Source organism: Triticum urartu, chromosome 7A (genome assembly GCF_056163025.1).
Source record: "Triticum urartu cultivar PI428250 chromosome 7A, HENAU_Tu73, whole genome shotgun sequence".
Lineage (NCBI taxonomy): Eukaryota > Viridiplantae > Streptophyta > Magnoliopsida > Poales > Poaceae > Triticum > Triticum urartu.
This window is the reverse complement of record NC_141879.1, coordinates 674,106,222-674,113,893: the sequence shown is the minus strand read 5'-3', so window position 1 is coordinate 674,113,893 and position 7,672 is coordinate 674,106,222.

The window sequence follows — 7,672 nt, the reverse complement described above, 5'->3', positions numbered from 1 at the left end:
CACCTACATAAAAATTGCAAAGAAGAACGGAAGTAGATTGCTTCCTGGTAGATCTATTTTGAGCATTGCAAATTCTATACCAAGCGTCTTTTAGATTTTCTCCCTCCCTTTGCTTAAAATTTAGAACTTCATTCTTGGGAGACAACGGAGAAGATAGAGGACTCGCCATAACGACAAGTAAACGGAAAAGAGGCAAATAGAGAAAGAGAGGGAGGATAGAGAGAGAGAGGGCGAATAAAACGGCAAGGGTGAAGTGGGGGAGAGGAAAACGAGAGGCAAATGGCAAATAATGTAATGCGGGAGATAAGGATTGTGATGGGTACTTGGTATGTTGACTCAACGGTGCCAGAAATTGCTTGTTGTCTGGAGTCAAATCTTGACTTGCGCGAACCTCCCCGGCAATGGCGCCAGAAATTCTTCTTGCTACCTCTTGAGCACTGCGTTGGATTTCCCCGAAGAGGAAAGGATGATGCAGCAAAGTAGCGTAAGTATTTCCCTCAGTTTTTGAGAACCAAGGTATCAATCCAGTAGGAGGTTGCGCGCGCATCCCCTAGTACCTGCACAAAGCAAATAACTCCTCGCAACCAACGTGATAAGGGGTTGTCAATCCCTTCACGGTCACTTATGAGAGTGAGATCTGATAGATATGATAAGATAATATTTTTGGTATTTTTATGATAAAGATGCAAAGTAAAATAAAAGCAAAGGAAATAACTAAGTATTGGAAGATTAATATGATGAAGATAGACCCGGGGGCCATAGATTTCACTAGTGGCTTCTCTCAAGAGCATAAGTATTTTACGGTGGGTGAACGAATTACTGTTGAGCAATTGACAGAATTGAGCATAGTTATGAGAATATCAAGGTATGATCATGTATATAGGCATCACGTCCGAGACAAGTAGACCGACTCCTGCCTGCATCTACTACTATTACTCCACTCATCAACCGCTATCCAGCATGCATCTAGAGTATTAAGTTTATGAAAATAGAGTAACGCCTTAAGCAAGATGACATGATGTAGAGGGATAAATTCATGCAATATGATAAAAAAACCATCTTGTTATCCTCGATGGCAACAATACAATACGTGCCTTGCTGCCCCTACTGTCACTGGGAAAGGACACCGCAAGATTGAACCCAAAGCTAAGCACTTCTCCCATTGCAAAAAAGATCAATCTAGTAGGCCAAACCAAACTGATAATTCGAAGAGACTTGCAAAGATAACCAATCATACATAAAAGAATTCAGAGAAGATTCAAATATTGTTCTTAGATAGACTTGATCATAAACCCACAATTCATCGGTCTCAACAAACACACCGCAAAAAGAAGATTACATCGAATAGATCTCCACAAGAGAGGGGGAGAACTTTGTATTGAGATCCAAAAAGAGAGAAGAAGCCATCTAGCTAATAACTATGGACCCGAAGGTCTGAGGTAACTACTCACACTTCATCGGAGAGGCTATGGTGTTGATGTAGAAGCCCTCCGTGATGGATACCCCCTCCGGCGGAGCTCCGGAACAGGCCCCAAGATGGGATCTCGTGGATACAGAAAGTTGCGGCGGTGGAATTGGGTTTTTGGCTCCGTATCTGGTCGTTTGGGGTACGTAGGTATATATAGGAGGAAGGAGTACGTCGGTGGAGAAATAGGGGGGCCACGAGGGTGGAGGGCGCGCCTGGGGGGGGGGGGGTAGGCGCGCCCCTACCTCATAGCCTCCTCCTTTGTTTCTTGATGTGGGGTCCAAGTCTCCTGGATCATATTCGGTGAGAAAATCACGTTCCCGAAGTTTTCATTCCGTTTGGACTCCGTTTGATATTCCTTTTCTTCGAAACCCTAAAATAGGCAAAAACAGCAATTCTGGGCTGGGCCTCCGGTTAATAGGTTAGTCCCAAAAATAATATAAAAGTGGATAATAAAGCCCAATAATGTCCAAAGCAGTAGATAATATAGCATGGAGCAATCAAAAAGTATAGATACGTTGGAGATGTCACTTAGCAGTAGTGGTGGTTACCAACCAGTGCTACTACTAAGGGAACCATATCCACACCCCGCGTCCTCACTCTCCCCTCACACTATCACTCGCTCTCTCTTCGCCACGCGTCGTCGCCCACCGTCACCCGCCATCACCTACCGTCGCCCCCAAGGTATCTGCCTCCCTCCCTCCTCCTCTCGTCGCCCTCCTCTCTCCTCCCTCCTCCCGTCGGCGCCCGATGCTCTCCTCCTACCTCCTCTGACCACCCTGCTCCCTCCTCCTCTAGCCGTCACCCCACCTCCATCTGCCGCCCCTCCTCCATCCTCATCCTCCCTCCTTCCTCCCCCTCTGCCGCTATCTCGGCCTCCTCCCTCTCTCCTCCCTCCCTCCCTCCTCCCTTCCTCCCTCCCCCATCTATGTTATTTTGAATAAAATAGAACATATAAGTTATATGAACAGAATGTAGGTATTTTGAATAGAATAAAATAGAAAATATAGCTAGAATGGAGGTTTTATGAATAGAATAGATAGGTAGAATTTTGTTGTAGAATGTAGGTAGGTACGTAGAATGGTCTTTTGAATAGGATAGAAAACTAGTGAATAGGTTTTTTTGAATATAAAAAAGTTTTAGTAACAGAAAAGTTTAGTAATATAAATTTAGGTATAGAAAATTTTCAATTATAGAAATGTATTGGAATGCTATATGAGAAATTTTTAGGTATCAAATTTAGTAATAAAAATTTTTAGTGAGAAAATTTAGGTATAGAATTTTTTTTGTAATTTTGTTTTTCAATATAGAAATGTATTGGAAAATTTAATTATTTTTATGTCATTATCCCTTTGTCATCAAAGAATGCTATATGAGATTTGATGATCTAAAATTTTCACTTGGTGGAATATGCAGCCTTTGTAGAGTCATGTCTCCTTAGAGTGATCGTCATCCGAGCTACCTCTACTTCTACACCCGAGTCGGTGAGCTAAAAGTCCACCTCCTCCTTCTCTACTCCTGGGTGTTGAATAGAGTAGAACTAGGGTATTTACTTATGCTTCTTAACCAAATGAAATGTTCGGGTTATAAGATATATTGAAATGTTTTTGTCAATATTGAACCATTGAAATGCAATGCGCACCTGTTTGAATGCTCATGTGCGAATGCTTATGATAACTGATTTGGATAGAATTTCAAGTTTAAGCATCGTTGTCTGTGTATGGACATCTTTGTATCGCAGGGAAAATCCGAGTGGCCTATGTTTTGCCGGAGTATTGATTTATTTCCGTTCTGGCAAATTTCAGGCGCTCGATATGTCCTATTTTAGAAAAGGTCATGCCGGATTTTTCGTGAATTTTAGCATGACTTGTGCTAATGTATGTAGGAAATATCGAGTGCCCCGAATTTGCTAGAAAGAGAATTAAACGACATTTCGAGTTGACTTTAAGTCTGTCGGGGCTCCATACATGACAGTCAAAAAAGCAGTGAGGGAGAGTCTCCACCATATATGAGAGAAGAAGAATGCCGACAGTTGTCGTGGGGGTCGCTTCTCCTTCTTCTCCTTGTGCTAGACCTTTGTTATGCACTAGGGGAAGGAGGAGTAGCGACCATCATTGACGGGCGAAAAATCAGTGAGGGAGTGTCCACCATATATGAGAGAGGAAGAAGAATCCCGACTGTTGTCGTGAGGGGAGCTTATTTTTCATTTGAAGGTGCTAGACATTTTGGTATAATGCACTTTCAAACGAAAGTAGGAGCTTCCATCACCGACGGGCGAATATATCAGAGAGGGGTGCTCACCATATACACCACGTGAGCTGAGAGTTTTCAAGAAAAGACTCGACAGACCGATAGTCAACCCGTGATGAATAATAATGATCTAATTTAGTTTTTATAGTACATATATTGAATTTTAGAAGTTTACTCTTGAATTGTGAACATAGGAAATGTCTGACGACGACGATAGGCTCCTGGAGTGCGACTGGTGCGGCGATGACCGGGGTCTGTGCGACATGCCTCAACTGGTAGAAGGTCGACGCTTCAGTATTAAGCTCCAGGAGACCTTCGATGTTGAAATGATACGCAACGACGACAAGTGTTTTTTCATAATTAAGCACGACTTCTGCTTCTTCAACGTGTAACTTTCATATTTTACAATTCGACTAACTTATCCCATGCCATGCAAGACGCTATGTCTTGGGGAGGCTGGATTTTTAATATCATGATAGTATGGAAAGAAAGATAGTTCACCTAAGAACCCATCATGGATATGATTTTGCTGTAAATCTATACAATTCTGAGAGCGTATCCCATTTTGGTTGCCCGAATTAGGAAGCACTTTGCAAGGCGTATGATTTTCATGAGGGTATGCTTGTCACCTTGGATCTTGGTGATTCTGACATCGACGAAGAGAATATGGACATTTGGGTCCTTGTTGATACGCTTCTAATTCTACCGCTATGTGAGTTTCTCAAACATATTTACTAAGTAATTTATATTGTTTATTTCAAAATAGTTGACAATATATTTCCAATGATAGCATATTTTCACTTTTCAAAAAATGTAAGGAAGATGGTAGACAGAACCTACTACACCGATGGCGCGGAATTAACTTATCAGGAGAAAGATCATCTTATCTCATTTATTATTGATGTTGAGAATTATAATATCAATTATCAAATTCCAGCACATTATGGTCAATACGTGTCACTAGTGCACGTGCTGACCTACGGTAACATCCATTGAGATGGCATGGTAAGATTTTTTTTGCTATTACGATATCTGTGCATCTTTTGCATATATTCTTATAAACCTAAACTACAATGCTAACTATGATGTTATTATTATGTTTTTCAACAGAAAATCCCGAAGGATTGTGTGCCTGATCTGATGTTTCTGAAAGGTCGGCTTGATGTTATTAGCTTATGTCCATATCTTCCTAGGCTTAACAACTGTTCATACCAGATTTCTAAAACCGATCAAAACATGACAATCAAAGGATTGTGTGCCTGATCTGATGTTTCTGAAAGGTCAGCTTGATGTTATTAGCTTATGTCCATATCTTCCTAGGCTTAACAACTGTTCATACCAGATTTCTAAAACCGATCAAAACATGACAATCAAAGAATGAAAAAAATGTATGAACAATCATAGGGAGCTACTTGGAAGCAACATTGTGCGAAGCGCAATAATTGGAGACAGGATAGTCTCCATTCTCCATAATGGAGAGTCAGGGCCTATCTTGTTTTATGCTATTTTACCTTAGAGATGGTAGTAGGTCCTATGAGAGAGGAGTATGTCGTAGGTACAATGTGTTATCATGTGCTACAATATGTTAGAGTTGATAAGGAGGAGGAGGAGGGGTTGTGATTATGACTAGTGACCAACTTGTTATATGAAGTATCGTGGACGAAAATGATGACCAAGTTATTATGATGATGCATGATGCTAAGTCGTTATATGAGCATGATGAGTTATTATATATATCAGTGGGTGAAATGAACGTGGATTAGATTCAAGTGGAGGCAACATGTGGTGCACATCGAAAGTACTACTAATCCACGTTCATATATATGACAACACTGTTATGATCATGGTACTAGAATAGCTATTCTAATCACGATCAGTCTCCACTACTATTAAACAATCGAACAAGAATTTTCTTACGTGTACCGCGGAATTAGTCTCACAACACCGCACGAACCAATCTATACCACATGATTAGGTTCATAAGTCTAAATCTATCGGTCATCATTGATAAAAAAATTATGATGTGCACGTAGCAATTTCGGATGACTGACCGTACTCCACCAGAGAGGTTGCGCCCGTTGCGATCCCGCGTCTCCTACAATCACAAAAGGCAATGATCCTGATGCTAAAATTACGCAAGTGATTTCCTTCTATGCATCACTAGTCGAATGCCCGTGCGTTGCCACGGGAGATATCAAAAAATAATGATGTAACCAATCAAATCATTGCACTATTCAATGTTTGATGTGCTTACTTTGGGTATAAGATAATCTGATCGGTTTGGTTATAGCAAATACATTATTTATTTAGGCGTATCATAGAAGTTCTATGATCGCTAAGTTTTATGAATAAGTTTTTTATGATGACTTTCAAAGACTAAAATTGAATCAGAAACTTAAGTGTCAACTCTATTACTTTTACAATTCATTTCCTTGTCCGCGTCACACCATTTTAATTGCGTCGCAGACAAAAGATTTATTGAAGCAATCTGTTACCTGGTGTAATTGGCAGTGAAGATCATTAGGATTCCATGTACAGTCTAGGTACATCGGCCAACACCATAAAGATTAGAGGCACGTGCATGCCACAGGAAAGAAAAGTTAATGACTAAATTTGGCACTTTATTTGAAACAAAATATTTAGATATTAAATGGCGCCAATAAATAGTACTCCCTCCTTTCTAATACTACTTATCTGATTTTCATCTCACAACTTTAATAATTATTATCACTTATTGTATGTCTACAAAATTAGTATAAACATATATGAAATAAAATTGTTTTGCATGAAAAATAAGACAATACAATTTATAAATGTCCAATGCATGTACTTTTGTATATAGAAATGACCAAAGTCGCACAAGCAAAGTCAGGGACATTATATTTCATGGAGGGAGTACCTAAAGCAAAAGTCTGCTTCATGTTTTGCTTAAAGGTATATGTCATCCCCTTGAAACATGAATAATGACTTTTGACCAACAGAACCATATACCAAATCTTTCATATGCTTGGTTACAATTTACAAAATATAACAATAACACACCTTCCTTTAAAAAAACAATGGCACACCAAGATAGATGGTTTCTCCTTTACAATAGCAAATATAAGTAGAAGGTAAAGAAGCCTTATATTACAGCGTCATGAATACTTACGCCAGTGTGAAGCTGTCCATCTAATGGCTACACAACTCTTTGATCTGGTTCACTAAATTGGGAAATCAAGAAGTTGAATTTTCTTTTCAGTTGATCCCAAAATATTTGCACAAATCCATCAGTTAATTAGTGAAACCTGACCCTGATCATCATACCTTGAAGGCTAGGAGTAATTAAAGGGAAGTACTTAAGGAATGTTAAAATCCTAATATGAAAGCTTAAGAGCGTAGCAACATATCTACAATAAGTAGCATTGATGGTCCAATATGAAAGCTCAGTAGCATATCTTATCTGTTTTGTTGCACTTGTGAAAGATTAGAAAACCGTATTTAAATTATAATGATAAACTCATGTATAACTACATTATGAATGTTGGCACTTATGTAAGAGTACTAAGAGTCAAACTCATTCAATATGTTTGAAAAAAATGGAATGAGAAATTTGAAACGTGAGATCATAGATGATGAATCCGCAACAAGTCCCCTCTCCATTTTTACGAAGCTCAACAATATGGAACGGGGCAACCTCAAAATCTGCAAAAGATTGCTAAACAAATATTAGAATCATTAGTGTAAACGAACATATAAAATGTGTGATAATGTAGCTAGCTGTTTTATCTCTAGGAAATAAAGACTTTTGATGGCATGAGCATATACATACAGAATGTAATATGCATATATCAAGCAAAGAAAGTACGTACTATGATCTTATATTAATATTCCATGATGATATTTTATCATTATCATTAATAAAATAGCCTGTAGAAAAGTATTCTTTCTCTTGGTCAGACCATGCTATACCCATCA